The sequence below is a fragment of the Pseudonaja textilis genome, chromosome 1 (assembly GCF_049901715.1).
Source record: "Pseudonaja textilis isolate UNSWEBS1 chromosome 1, rPseTex1.2, whole genome shotgun sequence".
Classification (NCBI taxonomy): domain Eukaryota; kingdom Metazoa; phylum Chordata; class Lepidosauria; order Squamata; family Elapidae; genus Pseudonaja; species Pseudonaja textilis.
Window position 1 is genome coordinate 225,215,048 of NC_141990.1, and position 17,803 is coordinate 225,232,850.

The 17,803-nt window shown below is 40.0% G+C and overlaps 1 protein-coding gene across 1 annotated transcript in view; it reads left to right on the forward strand.

The window, feature by feature from the left end:
• The first annotated feature begins 1,826 nt into the window (after positions 1-1,826).
• ZDHHC5 (zDHHC palmitoyltransferase 5) overlaps positions 1,827-17,803 on the forward strand; it is a 65,041-nt gene continuing 49,064 nt past the window's right edge. Inside the window, exon 1 of the mRNA XM_026719643.2 lies at positions 1,827-1,952. The gene's annotated coding sequence lies outside the window, so the exon portion shown is untranslated. The remainder of the gene's footprint in view (positions 1,953-17,803) is intronic.

Here is a 17,803-nt window from a genome sequence, read left to right on the forward strand (position 1 = left end):
TTGCAGATGTCTCTTCTATCTGTTTAACTCCGTAGGGGTCTGTCAAATTTTGAAGAATAAGCAATTGTCTCTGCCTGCATTACTGCTTCCTCCTCAGAATAACATTTTCAAATACATTTGCTCTGCCTGATCATATAGAATCTCAAGATATAAGCAAGGGTCTTCAAACTTGGCAAGTTTAAGACTTGTGGACTTCAACTCCCAGAATTCCTGAGCTAACATGACTGGAGGAAGAATTCTGGGAGTTGAAGTTCATAAGTATTAAAGCTGTCAAGTTTGAAGACCCTGATGTAGAGTAATAAGTCTACTGATGCCACCTATGGTTTTCAAATGGTTGTATGTATGCAAGTAAGTTGTCAGCCACCATTTTATGGTTACAAAATAGATTATCCTGTCATAGTGCCTGAGATTACAGTTATCGGTTTGGTAACTATTTCCTATGATTCAATTTTCTACTAACAAAAGCTGTAATGCAAGTATTCTGTCGAGCTCTTGAAACAAGTTTTTTCTAGCTAATATCCCGGGCATCTATATGTAAAATATACTGTATGGCAACTTCCAATCTGCAAGTTCTAAAATTAGTGTAATGGTCAATTTATTTTAAAGCCTCAAAAGCCTTGTAACATGCTAAATTCCTCTTTTAGGAGACTGTCTTTCAGCCCAAATCTATTTTCACTTATCAGATAAAAAAATGTTACAAGCTTTTGCAATAACAAAATAATTTTAGCATGGAGACAACTAATAAAATGGATCATAGTAGAAATCTCACCATGGTCAAAATCATGTACTAAGAAAATCTGGATTAATTCCTTTTCCTATATTCTTCGAAGAGTATTAGGGATATAAAATAGTTTTTTTTTCTTTCCTATTATTTGCAACGTAGTAATTGCATTACACATTTCTGTATCTCTCCAATGTGTCTGCATCTTTAAAAGCAGCATTACTGAACAAAATATTTTTCTGAATTCATGTATTAGAAAGTAGTTCGCAGTATATGTACCAATTTTGTAGCACTATGCTTTCTAAACTGCAAGTATTGAGTTCACAAGAAAAAACTTAGTCATTACTTTACAGTTACAGTTTAACATCAGATCCTCTTAAACAAAATCCTCCCTGAACCAGAATTATCTAGCCATACGTTTGGTCTGAATGAGTCAGCCATAACTTGATGTAACAGACAGCAGTTTCAATATAGCAGGGTAGCTATTATGGAAAACAATTGTTAGGCTAAAAGGCAGTTTGTGAATCTTGAATCTGGAGACCTGCTTTAATATCCAGGCTACTCCATTATATAGCTTCCTTACTTGGACATATTAGAATCTAGAAACATGATTTCTATACATATGAGATCCTCTACCAGAAATACAACTGAAGATTCTGCTCAAGACATTCTGAACAGTAACCTGCAGGTGAATCTCTGCAAATTCTTCAAAGATACGCGATTTCACACAGCGATCCTCTATCGAAACATAAAAATAAATACGCAACTATTACATGCACGCCCATGCTAGTCTTCTAGCCCGCCCCCCCTAATTTATCAAGCAAACGATTGACCCGGATGCTTCCAGACGCCTAACGTCAGTCACACGCATGCGAATAACTACTTTTTTAGCTCCCGCTTTGGAGCTCCTCGTTCCCCGAGTCGTGATTTATTAGCGGCGCAGTTCCGCCCCTTTACGCAAACGAATCCGTTCTCGCTTTTCGCCAAACGTAGTTTACTGCGCATGTCCGCAGGAGCGCTCGAAGAAAAGAAAGGAGGGGTGTAGAGGAAAGGGGACTGCGCGCGCGCCTACGGGCAGGAGGCTGACCAACCGGCGAGCCCGAGCGGGTTTGAGAACGCGCATGCGCGCCTTACTTCCCGTGCTGGTGTTTCTTGTGACTGCTTGGGCCGAGCGACCGATCGAGTGCTTGGTTTCCCGGAGCGGCAGCTACGGAAGGGACGGCGCTGGCGGGTAGGTGCTAAAGGTTGGAGGCGGCAAAGGAAGGCCTTCGTCTCGTCTTTAGGGAGCGGCGTACGTAGAGCGGGGTCCTTCCTCGTCCGTGGGGTGAGGGCTCCGTGGGCCTAACGGCTCTCGGGCTCTTCTTCGGGATGCAAAGGCGCGAGAGGCGAGGGAGGTTCTCGGCCCCTCTCGCGCACACTCCCCCCGCTTCCTTCCGCGAGTGTAACTTCTGCCTCGGCTAGGCAGCCCCGAGGGCCTCTGCCACGAAGAAGACCCCGCCTCGCACCTCTTTTCTCGCTGCTTTCGCCGCTCTTTTGTCACACCCGGAATGGGCTCCGACGCCTCCTGCTGCGGTTCCCAGCCCGCTCCGAGGTTTACCGCTCCCCGTAGTCTTGTCCCACCAATGGAACCGGCGGGTGGATCGATATTCCTCCAAACTTCGTGCCGGTCACCCTCCTTTCGAGTTCTGCTTCAGAAACCTTGATCTTTACCCAGCGATCTTCCATCCTTCCGGGGTTGGTTACATGAGGAGATTGTTGGGAGGGAATATGCCGACTCTGTAAACCGATTAGAGGGGGCTGTAAATCTCTGTGAAGCGATATATAAGTCTAAGTGCTATTGCTACCTCTTTCAAGGCTGCACCTCAAGGATCACTTATAGGGACTATTAAGCGTGGAGGTCATAGTTGTAGGCGACACCTCGAGGTGTGCAGGTATCTCATAAACAGGGAGGAAATTGGGTTCCTCCTTCAAGCTCTTTTGCGTTTTGTATTGGGAGTGTATGATCAATCCTTATAAAAAGGGAGTTCAGTGTAGGAGAAAAGATTGTCGGATAATTTGTCGTTGCTGATACATTTATGTATCGTTTTGCTCACAGTCTTCCATACTGGAACTCAGTTTCAGTTTCTTCCCAAATAAAAGAAAAACGAACTGTGTTTATTCTCTTAGAGTTGTTTGGGAGAAGCTTTATTTTTGACTGCTAACTAGTGTACAGATCACATGTTTTCATCTAGAAAGTTTGCATTCAGGAAAATGTAACAATTTCTTTACACAAAAGGTCATATTGGTAATTGATAAAAAGACTTTCCTGTAGACCTTTTGCTTAAAAAACAGTTCTAATGTCGTTGAAATTAGAACAGAACAGATGTGCAAAAACATTTTAGAGTGATATTTTGATGATGAACACTGAAATCTGTTAGTCTACTTTTAGTTCATATTCTCTTAATTACTTTTTTCCTGTTTCCAAGTTACATGTTCTTGTGTACTACATGACTGGTTAGTCTGTTATTTTTCACTCTATACTTCATTGATTTCTTGTTATGCTTTTTGCTTTTTTAAAAAAAATATTTTTATTAAACATAACATTTAAAAACATTGAACGTGGTGGAATCATTTTGACATAAACTTTGGTCATCACTCTAGTGTAATATAATATACATCTTATATATCTTTGTACATATATGTATACACATATATACATTTATTCATCCTTAATTACATCCTCCAACATCCTCAGTGTTATTTTAGTCTCATAGTCTCGGATATCCTCTCAACAAATTCTTTCCATCTTAGGTCCGTCCTTTCTGTCTCCACCAATGATAAAATCTATTCCAAATTATGTAATATTCTGATTCATCCTTATTTTTCATCTCTAGGGTTAGCCTATCCATTTCATGGCATATCAGAATTTTATTACTTCATCTTCACTAGGGATTTCTTTCTTCTACTACTTCTGGGCAAATACCAGTCATGCTTTTTGCTTTTAATCTCATATCCACTGTCCCTTTTTTGAGTACAATAATATTACTTGGTGCAAATTCTGATTCAGAATTCATATTTTTCTGCAATTTTCTAATTTATGTTTCTTCATTGGATTAATATTTAGAGATTTTTCTCTAATTTCTTTTATTTGCAGTAAGATAGGTGCTCTGACAACATTCCTGGGCTATGAAAATTTCTACTCCCAGAAGTGGTATTGCTGCTCATGTTTTTATTTGTTTTGCAGTAATATATTTTCAATTTTATTTTTAATGAATTAAAATTGCCTACATATGTAAGAATTTCATATTGCTTTTGCACATTAGAATAAATATATTTAAATAGTTTATATGCAAGGTATTTAGACTGAGGCCAACACAATTTGTTTATAAAGTTTTTTTGGTCAGGAAAAGTATAAAGTAAAGGAATATGTTATATTTTTATGTACTTCCTAGCTATCATCCAATTGTTAGGCGGCCTTGGCTCATATAGTACAGAAGGCAAACATGACAAAGACATTTGCCGGTAAGCTGATTTTTGTAATAAAAAGCCTACGTATGAGGAGAAACTTGTTTTGCTGCCGGTAAGAAAGTGAATAGATGATAGGTATTTAGACGACATGATGCAGTGGAAGTTTTGGTAGCTAATTGAAAAAAAAACCCCAAATTGTTACAGTAGAAATAAAAGCTATTTTAGTTGGGTGAAATGTTTAAGTCAAGGGGAAGTTCACATGTAATGCAACCACCTGTAACCTAATCAGTTTATTGTTAGAGAAAGTTGTTTTGGATTAACTAACCATCCTACTTTGAATGAAATAGGAAGGATAAGTAACCAAGTGTTGATACTTCCCTGCTATTAAAGAGTGCCCAGAGTGGTTTCACAAAAATGGGGCACCTGTAAGTGTTCCTTATGACAGAGCTTTCTTCTTTTAATTCCCCACCCCTTTGTTCATTAGGAATAGTTATAATAGCAGATGCATAATCTCCCTTTCTATACCAGCCCTTATCAGGTTGTCAAGTTTTTGCTTTTTCCTTAAGGAGCATAATGCAGGAAGTGACAGTTTTCCAGCTATTTTCCTAACAGCTGGACTTCCTGAAAAGATGGCTACTCATTTGTCTGCCACCATATTCCTGGAGTAAATATTTACCCAAAGGTATCAGCAAACCAGGTTAGCTATGTTATGTGAATGCAGCCTAACTAACTTTTGGGAGAAAAATTATACCTGCAATTTATTTTGAATAATATTTACCTCTTCCAAAATTATGTGTTTAGATCCTTATAGTGATTAGGCTACCTGGATTAATCTGTTACTTAACACAAATTGTGGATAAGCCTTTAATAGTGATTGCTGTTAGGTAATTTTATTGTTAGCTCTTGAGCCAGTTGATAATGACCCTAGAACAAGAGGAGCATTCTGATACTTTTTCAGTATTTTGTATTAAAACTTCTACAAATTCAATTTAATTTAACTTGATGGTGAGTCACTTTAGTGATTTATCCCCTCCAAATTTAAGTGGCATCTGGTTTCCTTTTTCCCATTCTGAATAGCAGTTTACAATTCAGAATTTGCATGATGCATTGAAGGGTAAGCTGTATGATAAAAAGTATCAGTATTTTTTGCTCATCTACTGCTCATATAGAATGACAATGTTAGACACTTGGTTTAGTTGGACTTAAGAGTGTGAAATTTAATACAAAACGGAATATGGCATTATTTCATGATAACTCATGTGAAAATAGGTGGTTTAATTTCAGATACAGTTGTCTATAACATCTGTCACAAGAATGAAATCTTGGTGGAATGGCACATTATATTAATAGTTATTCCATGGAGTTTTCAATTCCTTTATATCATCAAATATAAATTCTTTTATACCATCAAGTTTTCTTTTAAACAGATTAACTTGCCTTCTTGACTCGTAGCTTTTTCTTTGAAGCTGCATATAAAATGAAAATATAACAATGTGTGTGTGTGTGTGTGTGTGTGTGTGTGAAATTCATCAATTCAAACAACAGTTTTAAACAAGAACATGAAGGTTGGTGAATAATTTTTCTACATAGCATCTTTGTACTCTGTTTCAGAATCATTAAAGAGATATGTACTACAGCCTCCAAAAATTCTGTTTGTCACACTTCTTGGAACAAGGAAATTGATTTTTTGTGATTAAATTAAATTTGTATGAGTGAAAAAGTGCCCACTGGGGAAGTAAGATCTTTAAAAGGCATTCCTGACATTCAACTATCAGATATCATCAGGAAGCTGTCCTGTATGTCCCCTGCAGGAAAAGATTCAGATTAAGACAAAAAGTGTCTGCAGCGTAAAATACAATAGCTGAAGGTTAACGCGCATAAGGATTTTTAAAACTGGAACTTTAATAGACAAGAAGAAAATTAAAAACTTTACATTATTTTTATCAAGTTATTTAGACTTGAACAAGGCCATTTAGAGCACTAAAACTAATGTAGGAATCCAAACTGAAGCATATAAATGTGGATCTAGTCATGAACACGTTTGGACTTTGTTTGAACGCATTATTGAATAATAGCTTATACCTCAACCCAGAATCAATTCTATTGTCAAAGTATTTTATAATTTATTCATAAACTCTTTTCCTATAATTTAAGACCATTTCCATATGTTCTGCACGCAGGGAAGATAAGAACAGGCCTTGTCCTTGCTTTAAATATGTTAGACTGGTGTGAACTATGAAATAACTAAAAGAAGATAAGTATTTGAATTAACTGTTTGCTGTGGTTTGGGAACTAAAATAGGAGAATGGGCAAAGTACATATTTCCCATTTCACCTCACATTATTTTAAGAAATTCCATATTTTATCCAGGAGAAAAACATTGTATCTTAAAATTAACTTTAGTTTGGAATTAAGGCATTCATTTGGAATTAATATTAATGTAATACATCTGAACAATTTTATTTAAAAAATGCTGAATTATGAGAAGTACAGAATCCATCTATAAAGTATACGGATATTTCTGAAATTTCAGATCTGGTATATGATTTAGTCACAGCGGCTGGAGTCACTTAGAAGTTATTCATGTACTGAATTACCAGATTGTCTGAAGCTGATGGCTGATACAGCATAATTTTTTAAAGACAACCACATGCCTAACATCTAAATACCATTAACTTGTATAAAATGTTACACTTTTTGAAAGTAATAAATCGGGGGTTGTGATATAGCTTTCATATTTTGCTCTTAAAGGCTAGGCCCTCACTAAATATTTTTGCAAACCTAGTGTTTACTAATTAAGCGGAGATATATAGACATGGATGGGTTTGGATTTTTAGGAAAATTTTAAAGGGGTTCTTTTAATATGCCTATTTATATGGTTATGTTCCAGCCTTCATATATGTTTGTCCTTTGAAATAGTAGGAAACTTTATCAAAATTGTTCACCTGAGGTCAGAGAGGATTTTGAGGGCAGGAAAAGGGAAAAACAAACATTACAAAACAGTTTTACAATAGCTTTGGTTATTGCCTATTCTTCGCAGCATCCAGAACTGCCCAAGTTGGTTTTTACTGAAGTTTGGTTCTAAACTTTCAAAAGCAGCTGTGATTTCTTTGCATTTTTAAAAGTAAAATTTATCTTAAACCTTTGTTTGGATTCTTCTATGCAAAGATTCGAGCTCAGCTGTTCCTGGGAATAGCCATTCAATCTGGATCCCTCAGTAGCTGATTTTTAACAGTGTGTTCCATGGTTGCAAAATGGATTTTCCACCTGTGTTTATAATGTTTCACATTAAATTCTATAAACTGCCTTTTCAGTTTTCAGATGCATCTGATTTATGGTATATTTCTCCTATCTAGACATTCCTCCATTCCTTTCCTGGTTTTCCATTTTCTTGTTTCTACTTAGTAAATTGGAGTACTGGATTTTCATTTCAATTTTCTTTCCCTATTGGGCATATAATACAATAATCTGTCAGTTGCTGTGAGTGTAAGGAATTCCACAATCACTTTTATTATATCTAAGGCTTCTTAGATCTTTGAGTTATAACTCTTAGATTTTGGGACTACGTGCAAGCATTAATGTTGATTAACATCATTTTAAATTACTTTTATCTCCTGGTAAAGAAAGTATTTAAGCGCCTGATTATCAACCTTAATTCAATTGTTTATATATGCATGGCTTAAGGTCACATGACTGGGTGTGCGTGGCTTGGTGGTCATGTGACTAGGGTGGGCACATGACTGGTTGGCATGGCTTGGTCATGTGACTGGGTGGGTGTGGCCAACTCAATGTCACTCACGTCAAGGGGTGCTTGCCTGGCCCCTCCCAGCCATTCCTTGTCACACCCAGCCTCAACATATCTATAGTTCTGTAAAAATGTTGTTCACCTTTTGTTGACTTTATTATCTATCTATAGATGTACTTTCATGGACCACTGAAAGGAGGAAATGGCTCACATGCTTTGCCCAAGAGGGTGATAGGCAACAGGCTTTTAGGGGGCTGCCAGAAAGAGGGGGGCAATGTATTTTCCAAAGTACCAGAAGGATGGAAACTGAACAGAGAGAGAAGCATCCTAAAAGTAAGGAGAAACTTCCTGACAGTGAGAACAATTAACCAGTGGAACTGCTTGCCACCAGAAGTTCTGGGTGCTCCAACACTGGAAGCTTTTAACAAAAGACTGGACAGTCATTTCTCTGAAATGGTATAGAGTTCCCCCCAAGGTCCCTTCTAAGTGCTATTCTGTTATTCTGACACCTTTCCCAGGACCTCTATTCAGATTTTGGTACCCTTCAGTTTTCCTGCCTGAGCAGGAGGTTGGACTAGAAGACCTCCATAGTCCCTTTCAGCTCTGTTAAATGCACCTGTATTTATGCTCTGGACTATTGACATGTAAACCCTGAAAAATACCTGGGCAAAAGAAAGGCAGTACAATCACTCTAGGTGTAGGGACAGTGTAAAATATTAATATATAATAAATAATGGAACAATTAAAAATAATAGCACTGAGTTTTCTCTCTCCCTCCTTCTCCCTTTTTGGCATGAAGCCAAAAGTAAGTCAGTCAGTCTCTGTCTCTCTCCCTCTCTCTGTCTCTCCTTCTCCCTCCCTCCCTCCCCTTGAGAACGAAGCTGGAGATGGTATCCTGTGATTCCAAATAAGGAATGATCGATCGGTAAGAATAGAGGGGGGGGGGGAATTTTCCTGCGGACTTTTTTGGGGATTTTCCCAGGGTCTCTGGTCTGCAGGATTTAAAAACATGAGTTTGGTGGTCCCTTAGGTCCAAAAGGTTGGCAACCCCTGTTTTGGAGCTTGTTGATGTATGGAGATGTAAAAATGGTGAGACAAAAGATTTTCTGAAACATATTTTTAAAGAATAGATGTGATTTGGATTTCTGAGAGGTTTATAAAGTTCAGATGTTATCGAAGACTTTCAGATTACAATCTAGAGGCTTTAACTTTTAAAAGGAAAAATTGATCTTTTAGGTGGAGATTTGATGAGATGATGTTACAAAAAGAAACGAGGATTGTAAAAAGTTGAAGTAATTTTTTTAGAAGAACAATAAAGGCACAGAAGTAAGGGTGGTTTGGTACACAAATGGAGCTTTCATAAGAGGATATTTCACATTATGTAATAGTGAATGTAAAAAGAAAAGGCAAGAAAAATTATTTTGGATGAGATAAAAGGAATTTAAAAATCCCCAGGGAATGTCAATTATTACTCACCAAATTAAGCTTCTGTAGAGGCAATTATGTTAACAGTAAGAGAGATGGAAATAAAGATGGATAATGCAAAACAAAATTTTGAATTTGCAATCAAATAAATTTGGGAGATGGTTAGGATATAAAATGTGAAAACAAAAAAAGTGATATTAAATTTGCAAGAAGGGAATACTGCACTGCAGTAACAAGTAATTAAATGTGCAAAATAGTTTCATTAATATTATACACCTTTATATAAAGGTCAAAATTTCTCAGAAAAAGCGGGTGAATACTCTCATAAAGAGAATTTACTGAAGATTACACAGCATGGGACACAAATTTTGAATGGACTTATAAGGACACTGTTGAAGCTATCAAAAGGACTAAAACAGAAAGTCTATTTTGGTCCAGGTAGATTGCTGGCCTGTTGATTTTTTGAGGATAAAATTTTGCAATCTTTACAATGTACATTTTTACTTAAAAGATAATTACAAGGTAATATTAGAAGTGAATATTTTGGAATCTTAAAGAAACATATTAAAAAACAAGCTGCATTGATATTCTTAGATTCAGAGAAGGTCTTTGACAATTTGACTTGGATTATTTTGTTTAGAGTTTTGTAACAAATTAACCTTGGAGATAATCGTATTAAATGGGTAAGACTGATTTGTATTTCACAGAAAGAAAAAATATTTTTTATTCGAAATAATTATTTTTTACAGTTTTATTGCTTTTTGATTGGTGTGATGGCCTAGTGGTGAAGATGCTTGCCTCTCACTTGGAAGGTTGCGAGTTCAAACTTAGGTAGTGGCAGATGTTTCTCTCCTATGGTACAAAGAAAATATATCTGTTGTAAACTCCATGTTGTCAGGAAGGGCATCCGGCTAGTAAATGCTCAATTCCATACAGTTGCCCCTGACTCTATTCTGAATTAAGGGATTACAGGGTCCATAACAAAGGAGCTTTTCTTGCTTTTGATGTTATAGGTCACTCACAGCCACATTGTAGCGAGATGGATGGCAAATAAAATTAATACTTTATTAATTATTATTAATTATGAATAAATAAATATTTATTAAATAATAATAATAGAACTAAACCTTTGTGAAATTCAAAAAGAAAGAAGACAACTAGGACTGCTGTCAGCACTTTATTTTAGTTTTTGGGGTACTGAACAGGATTGTGAGAGTTAAAATTTAAAAAGGAAGAACATTTGTGGATGATTTAGTGTTAATTTTAGAAGGTCCACTAAAAGAAATAGAAATATTAATGGATAGATTAAAGGTCTTTGCTATTTTAGCAGATTTTACAAATAATTAGAAGACAAAGGTGTTTACAAAAATATGAAATTAGAACAAATATAACTGATGGAGAAAACTGATTTTAAGATTGAGAAAAAAAGATTGGATACTACTATGGCAAATATGAATTTTATGTTATTTCAAAATAATTATGTTAAGACACTGGATGAGATTAAGAATGACATGTTAAGATGGAAGAAATTAAAATGGTCACTGGGGAGAATCACTCTGATAAAAATGGGTGATGTCTTACCTGAACGCCATTTCTCCTTGAAGACTAGATGGGTTGCTCTTGTCCTAGCTGATTGGACTGAGTCTGTCAAAAGGCTGATTAGCCTAACTCCGCCCACTGTGGGTGGTTCCTCCCAGCTTTCAGAAAAGACATCGTGACAGACAGGACTGCCTCTGAAATACAAATAGAGACCGGGTCATCGGGGGCCCCTCCTATCGGTTCACATCCCGGACCAGATCCATCAGGGTTGGGCTGATCTATCTAGCCTTCAAGGAGAAATGGTGTTCAGGAAAAACAACGCCCATTCTCCCTTGTAAGTCTGTGATAAGTTAGGTGATGGGACATACCAAAGCTGGATTGTCCTCGGAAGGGTTCAAGTCTGGTCCTGATCCCCATGCTCCGTGACCACTCTTTGTTGAACTCTTCTGCCAAATGCAGCATCCGCCAAAGCAAAAGCGTCCAAATGGTAGTGGCCGATGAAAGGAGATGGGGATGTGGAAGTGGCTGCCTTGCAGACCTCTTCAATTGATGCCCGTATTGCCCAGGCCGCTGTTGTAGCAGCACTACGAGTGGAATGAACCGTAATGCCTCTGGGAACGGGAAGGGTGCAACTCTGGAGATACATGACTTGATCCATCTGCTGATTGTAGATGGAGTTACCTTTCCCCCCCAATGTGGCAGGTTGGAAGGAACAAAAGAGGGATTCTATTCTGCAGAATTCTAAAGTCCTTTTGAGATAAATTTTTAATGCCCTATGCACATCTAGAGTGTGCCAAGATTTTTCCAAGTCATGGACCAGTTTGCGACAGAAATCTGCAAGAACCAATTCTTGTGATCTTTGGAACAAGGTGTTGACTTTGGGAATAAATGCTGGATCCAACCTTAAAACCACCCAGTGAGGGTGGAATATACACAGGTCTGGGTGAACTGAACGAGCGACCAACTCAGATACTCTCCTGGCTGAAGTGATAGCCACCAAGAAGGCTACCTTAAGTGTAAGGAGATGCAGTCTAGCCAATTTGAGAGGCTCAAATGGAGCCTTAGTCAGGGACTGCAACACCTTTGATAGGTCCCATGTAGAGTACCTGTGGACCCTGAGGAGCGAAGATTGGCCGCCTCTCTGAGGAACTTATGGACTATAGGAAGGTGTGCTAAGGACTCCAACTTGCCACAAGTCAGCACTGAAGATATAGCTGCCACCTGACGACCAAAGGTATTGGGAGAAAGGCCTCTATCCAAGCCCACCTGTAAAAATTCCAAAATGTGTGCTACAAAAGCCTTTAAAGGCTGGATGTTTGATTTAGAACACCAACAAGAAAAAGCTTGCCAGGTAACATCATAAATGCAGATGGTAAAAGGTCTCCTGGAGGCCTGAATGGTTCTGGTTACTTTGTTGGAGATATGAGTGCATTTTAACACACTCCACTCAATTGCCAAACTGTCAGCTGTAGGCACTGGGGCTCTGGATGAATCAGGGACTCCTGGTGGAGAGAGATATCTTCCTTAGGAATCTGCCAAGGATGAGCTCCTTATTGGCCTCAGTGCCCTTGGTTTGCAGACTTGAGAGACCCATCAAGTCTGCAAACCAAGGGCACTGAGGCCAATAAGGAGCTACTAAAATAATCTCTGCTTTTTCTGCCAAAATCTTAAGTACTACGGCTGATAGCAGAGGCAAAGGAGGAAAAGCATATAACAGTCCCTGAGGCAACCTGCCATGGAGAGCGTTGGTCCCTTCAGCCCCAAGGATGACAAACCTAGTGAAAAATCTTGGTAACTGAGCATTGAGCGGTGTAACAAACAAATCCACCACTGGAAGTCCAAATCTCTGAGTAATCTGTACAAAGAGGGAAGGGTGTAGCCTCCATTCCGAGTGGTCAATAGCTGAGACAATCTGCCTGCATGTTATCAGTGCCAGAAATATGCTCAGCCCAGATGGACAGGAGGTGTTGTTATGCTCATCTACCCAAAGCCTCAGCTTCTATCATAAGGGATTGGGACCTGGTGCCTCCCTGCCTGTTAATATGGGCTTTGGTGGCTACATTGTCTGTCATGACTAGGACATGTGTGCCAGAGACCTGTTGACTAAACTTTCTGAGAGCTAAACGGACAGCCCTAAGTTCCAGCCAATTTATATTGTGGGCTTCTTCCTCAGTCGACCATATGCCCTGAGCCATGTGAGAAGCCAGATGAGCTCCCCAACCTGACAAGCTGGCATCGGTCGTGAGAATGAGTCTGTCGTCCACCCTGAAGGACAGACCTTTGGAGATGCTCTGGAGAACCACCACTGAAAAGATTGTACCACCTTCTTGGGCACCTTTACCTAATTTTTGATGAGGCAAGAGAACCAGTGGAGGGCCTTGGAATGAAGCCTGGTCCAGGAAACAGTGCCAATACATGATACCATCTTACCTAAAAGTTGGGAGAGATGAGCCAATGGAGTTGAACCCTCTCTCTGGATATGTGTATCTAGCAATTACAGGCTGTTCTGCCTTTCCTGGGAAAGGAAAACTTGACAAACCAGGGTGTCAGTAGTAGCTCCCAAATGAAGCAGACAAGTGGAAGGAGTAAACTGGCTCTTTTTTACATTTATTGAGAAACCCAGATCCTGCAGCACCGAAATAGTAGTCTAGTAGCAGGTCGTTCCATGCCCCTTGAAAGGATGAGGATAAGATCAAAATATCATCTAATATTGCAGATGCAACAGGAAAGAACGCAGGTGCGCTGCTAAGGTAGCCAAAACCTTAGTGAAAACTCTAGGGGCAGAAGATAACCCAAAGGGAAGAGCCCTATATTGAAAGTGATTTCCCTGATAACAAAAACGTAAGAAACTCCTATGGGAATGACAAATTGGAATATGTAAGTAAGCTTCCATCAAATCAATGGAAGTGAGGAAGTCCCTCTGCCTAACGCTCTCCAGGATATTCTGGAGGGAATGCATTTTAAAACACCTGTAAACTATGAATTTATTGAGTCTTTTGAAGTCAAGAATTGCTCTCCACCCCACCTGCGAGGCCTTAGGGATGACAGAGAGTCTGGAATAAAATCGTTTTCCATGTTGGTCTTCCAGGACCGTTTGGATGGCTCTGAGTTCCAGCAAATGCTGGATAGCTGATTCCATGATCCCTTCTCACCTTATCTCTAGAAATAGGACAGGAGATGAAAAACCTCGGAAGAGTGGAGTAGAATTCTAATGAAAGGCCTAATTTTACAGTATTTAACACCCAGGCATCTGGTGTAATCTCTCCCTATTTGTCAGCAAACCTAGCTAAACGTCTGCCATTGGGAAAAGATTGAGAACTGTTAGCGTTGGCAATGGTATGGGCAACTTCTTCCTCGTTGAAAGGGCTACTTGCCCAAGAACTGCTGTCTGCCCTTGCCTGATCGATCTGATGGAGGGGGACTTGACAGACTGATGGAAGCTGGATCCAGATTCATCCCAGAAGGTTGGGCACCTGAAGTATGGGGCAGGTCGGTTCTCTGCCCTCTTGTAAAGTGATGGAAGCACTTTCCTCTCATCCTTGGTGTCCACCAGGAACAGGTCTAATGCTTCCCCAAATAGCTTGTCACCTTGTACAGGAATCGATGCTAGCTTCCATTTTCTCCTGCCATCAGCCTGCCAATTATGCAGCCAACATATGCGCCTAGCCACCATGGAAGAAGCTATGGCTTTGGTGGCAAACCTGGCCCTGTGAAGAGTGGCATTCACTATGAACTCTGCTGTAGCTACTATCTTATTAAGATCTTGACGAGTTAGGATGTCTGCAACCGGGATCCCGTCCTGTAGCTGCTTCAGCCATTTAAGAGACGTTCTAGTGAAGAACGACACTGCTGTGGATGCCTTCGCAGCCCAGGCAACTGCCTGGTGAGATCTCTGCAAAGACTGCTCGATCCTTTTCTCCTTGGCATTGAGGACATCTTCCGGATCAGAAGAAGCCATAGAGGTAGAAGCCAAGGCTGCTACAGGTGCATCTACTATGGGCACTTGGAGGCTCTTGGTGAACTCTGGACCGAGATTGAAGAATCTGTGGTCAGAAGACAATGGTCCTGAAGCCAGCAAATCCAGCTGTTTCTGAACTACTTTCAGAAAAAGCCTAGGGGATGATACCACCTCCTTCCTTATGATAGGCTTATCAAAAAGAGCATCTGACTCAGTGGGAGCCTGAACACACAAATCTTCATCATCAGCATCTTTCAGGTTGACAGTGTTTCTAGCCTTGAAGAATAAAGGGGTGAATAACGTATGTTTAAACAAGCCTGAAAACACTGGAATTTCAGGTGTGAGACCTTCATCCTCAGACATTGTCAGATTCCCTTTTTTCTGTCTCTCCTATCAAGGAAGGTGCAGCAGTAACAGATGGAGCATAAGCCGAAGCAGCTGGAGAATCACATTTCTGAATCAAGGTACCTCTTTCTGATAACAGAGCCACCCGTTCACGGGATGGAATCACAGACGCCTCAGATAACACTGAAGAATGGCAGGCAAACCATTGAATGCCTTCAGAGAGTCCCTTTCTGATGCTCTTGTCTATCAAGAGCTGCATATTAACAGGGATCTCTGACTCAGAAGGCTCAGCAGGTCTGAGGCCAGCAGCAGTATGTGTAAAAGTGGCCTCCACTCCAGGCCTACTGCACTCTTGCTCCTGCCAAGGTACCGCCCTGAAACCTCCTTGAGGATCTTCATAAGGCCTTCCCTCAACAGAAGGTGTGGAATCACCTTCAACTACATCATCATTTCCTGGAGGAAAGTCCAGGTTCCTGATCCTGGAGATCAACTGCACTGTGATGAGAAGTCTCTGTCTGGAGATCTGATCCTTGAGGCTTTTTGTACCTTGGCAATTTGCTTCTCTAGGGCCTTCTGCTGCCTGGAAGCATCCTTCTCCTTCGCCCTAGAGGCCTTCTTCGTTGGCAAGGCCTGCTTCCTTTGTTTGCTGCTTGAAGCAGATGAAGCTGTCCTATGGGATTTTCCTGCTTTGGAGGTCCTGCTGCCTCTAGGGGTGTCCTCCGTCTTGAACTAAGAAGGCCTTTCTTGGACTTGCAACCCTGTGCAAGGAGGAGAAGCACGCAAAGGGAATTAAATAGGGGATATCTTCTTGCTTATCCCCTAGCTCCAAACCACTTATCTTCAGCCCTATACCACTTCAGTAGGAGGTTTTAACACTTCCTGATGGGACTAACACCCATTGGGGCCTAATAGGGCTTCCAAATATAGACCAGACCTGGCCTGAAGCCTGGAGGCCCTGGTCTACTTCGGACACAGGGACAGGTCCCCCACCGAAACAAACAATTTGTACAGCGCCTACCCTTCATAGTCTTCTGGACCAGCAGCCTCCAGAGGCCGATGGCGTAGTGCTGGTCTTGGCACTGGAATGACTGGAGAAGCAGGTCGAACCTCCTTCCAAACAAAATGGCCACCGCCGGCCACGAGGTTCCCTGATTCAACAAAGAGCCCGAAAAAAGGCTCCTCGGCCTTTCACTGCTCGCTGGAGGGCAGCTCCTTGGGTGCTTGAATAGCAGCCTCCCTCTTCACCGTGGAGGCTCGAAAATGGTCCCGCAGCTCTGGAAAGTACAGGCTAATGCCGCCCACTCTCCAAAATGGCCACCCAATCATGTGGGCTCTTCACCGCAGAGGCCTGAAAAGTGGCCCCATGGCCTTTGCTGGCTGCTCCGGACTGCCAGAGCAACCCTTAACTGTTTTGCGGCTCTGACAAATAGCTGAGAGTCGTAGCGATGTTTTTTTAACTTTTTTTCTCTTTTCTGTTGAGCAAAGCTGCCTTGAAAAAGGCACAGAAGAGGCAATCGATTGCGTCCGTCCTGGCTGAGGACTGAGTCGAAAGCTGGGAGGAGCCACCCACAGTGGGCAGAGCTAGGCTAATCAGCATTTTGACAGACTCAGTCCAATCAGCTAGGAGAAAAGCAACCCATCACCTGACCTATCTCAGCCTTAGAAGGGAGATTGACGCTTTTGTTCAGATAGTGAGTACCTGGTTTCAATCGTACTTTTAAACAGTGGCAGAAAAATTCATCTAAATACAGTATATTTGGCAAGGGAAAAAATCGGGTTAAATATAAAGTGTTACAAGATGCAAAGGGAAGAGGAAGATTGGGTTTCAAATTGTATTTTGCCGCTTGTTTGGTCTGGATTAAAGAATGGGTGGTGCTGAGAAAAAAAGAGACTTTTGGAGCTAGAAGATTATGACCGGGGGTTTGGATAACATGGATATTTATAATATAAAGAAGTTTAAAGTTAATGTAAATTTCAAAATCATTTTATTACTGAGAACATGGAATAGATGGAATACATGTTGTGTCCAACCCCTCCCCGCTTTATGGATCTAAGTCTTAGAAGCCTGTAATAGAAAAGAAGCAACAGGCAAGGACAAATGGTTCATGTATCAAGAATCATCGGAAAAACATTAAGGGGAATTTAAAATTAAATCAAGAGAACAATTAATAGCAGAAGGATGTAGTTGTCGATGGTTTTCCTATTTATAGTTATCGGAAGGATTCAAACTGGCAAAAAAAATATGCTATGAAGTGAAACAGGAATTTGAAGTATAGTTATATATTGATAATAAATATGTAATTGCTAAAATGTATACACTTTTGTTGGAATTTGAAACAGAAGAACTGATGAAATGAGCTAGGAATTTTGGTTATAATATATAAATGGGTCAGGGAAAATATGTGTTTAAAAGGTCAAACTTTACATTGTTAGGATCTTAAAGGAATTTTTATTGAATAATGTATTGTTGGTATATGATATCAGAGAAATGATCTACCGTAGAACATATAAAAGATATTTCAAAAGTAGGTTGCCAGTGTAAACGATACAAGGAGACATTTTATCATGCTTGGTAGATATGTAAAAAAGCTTTTAAAACTGGGTTCAAATACATATTTCAGTG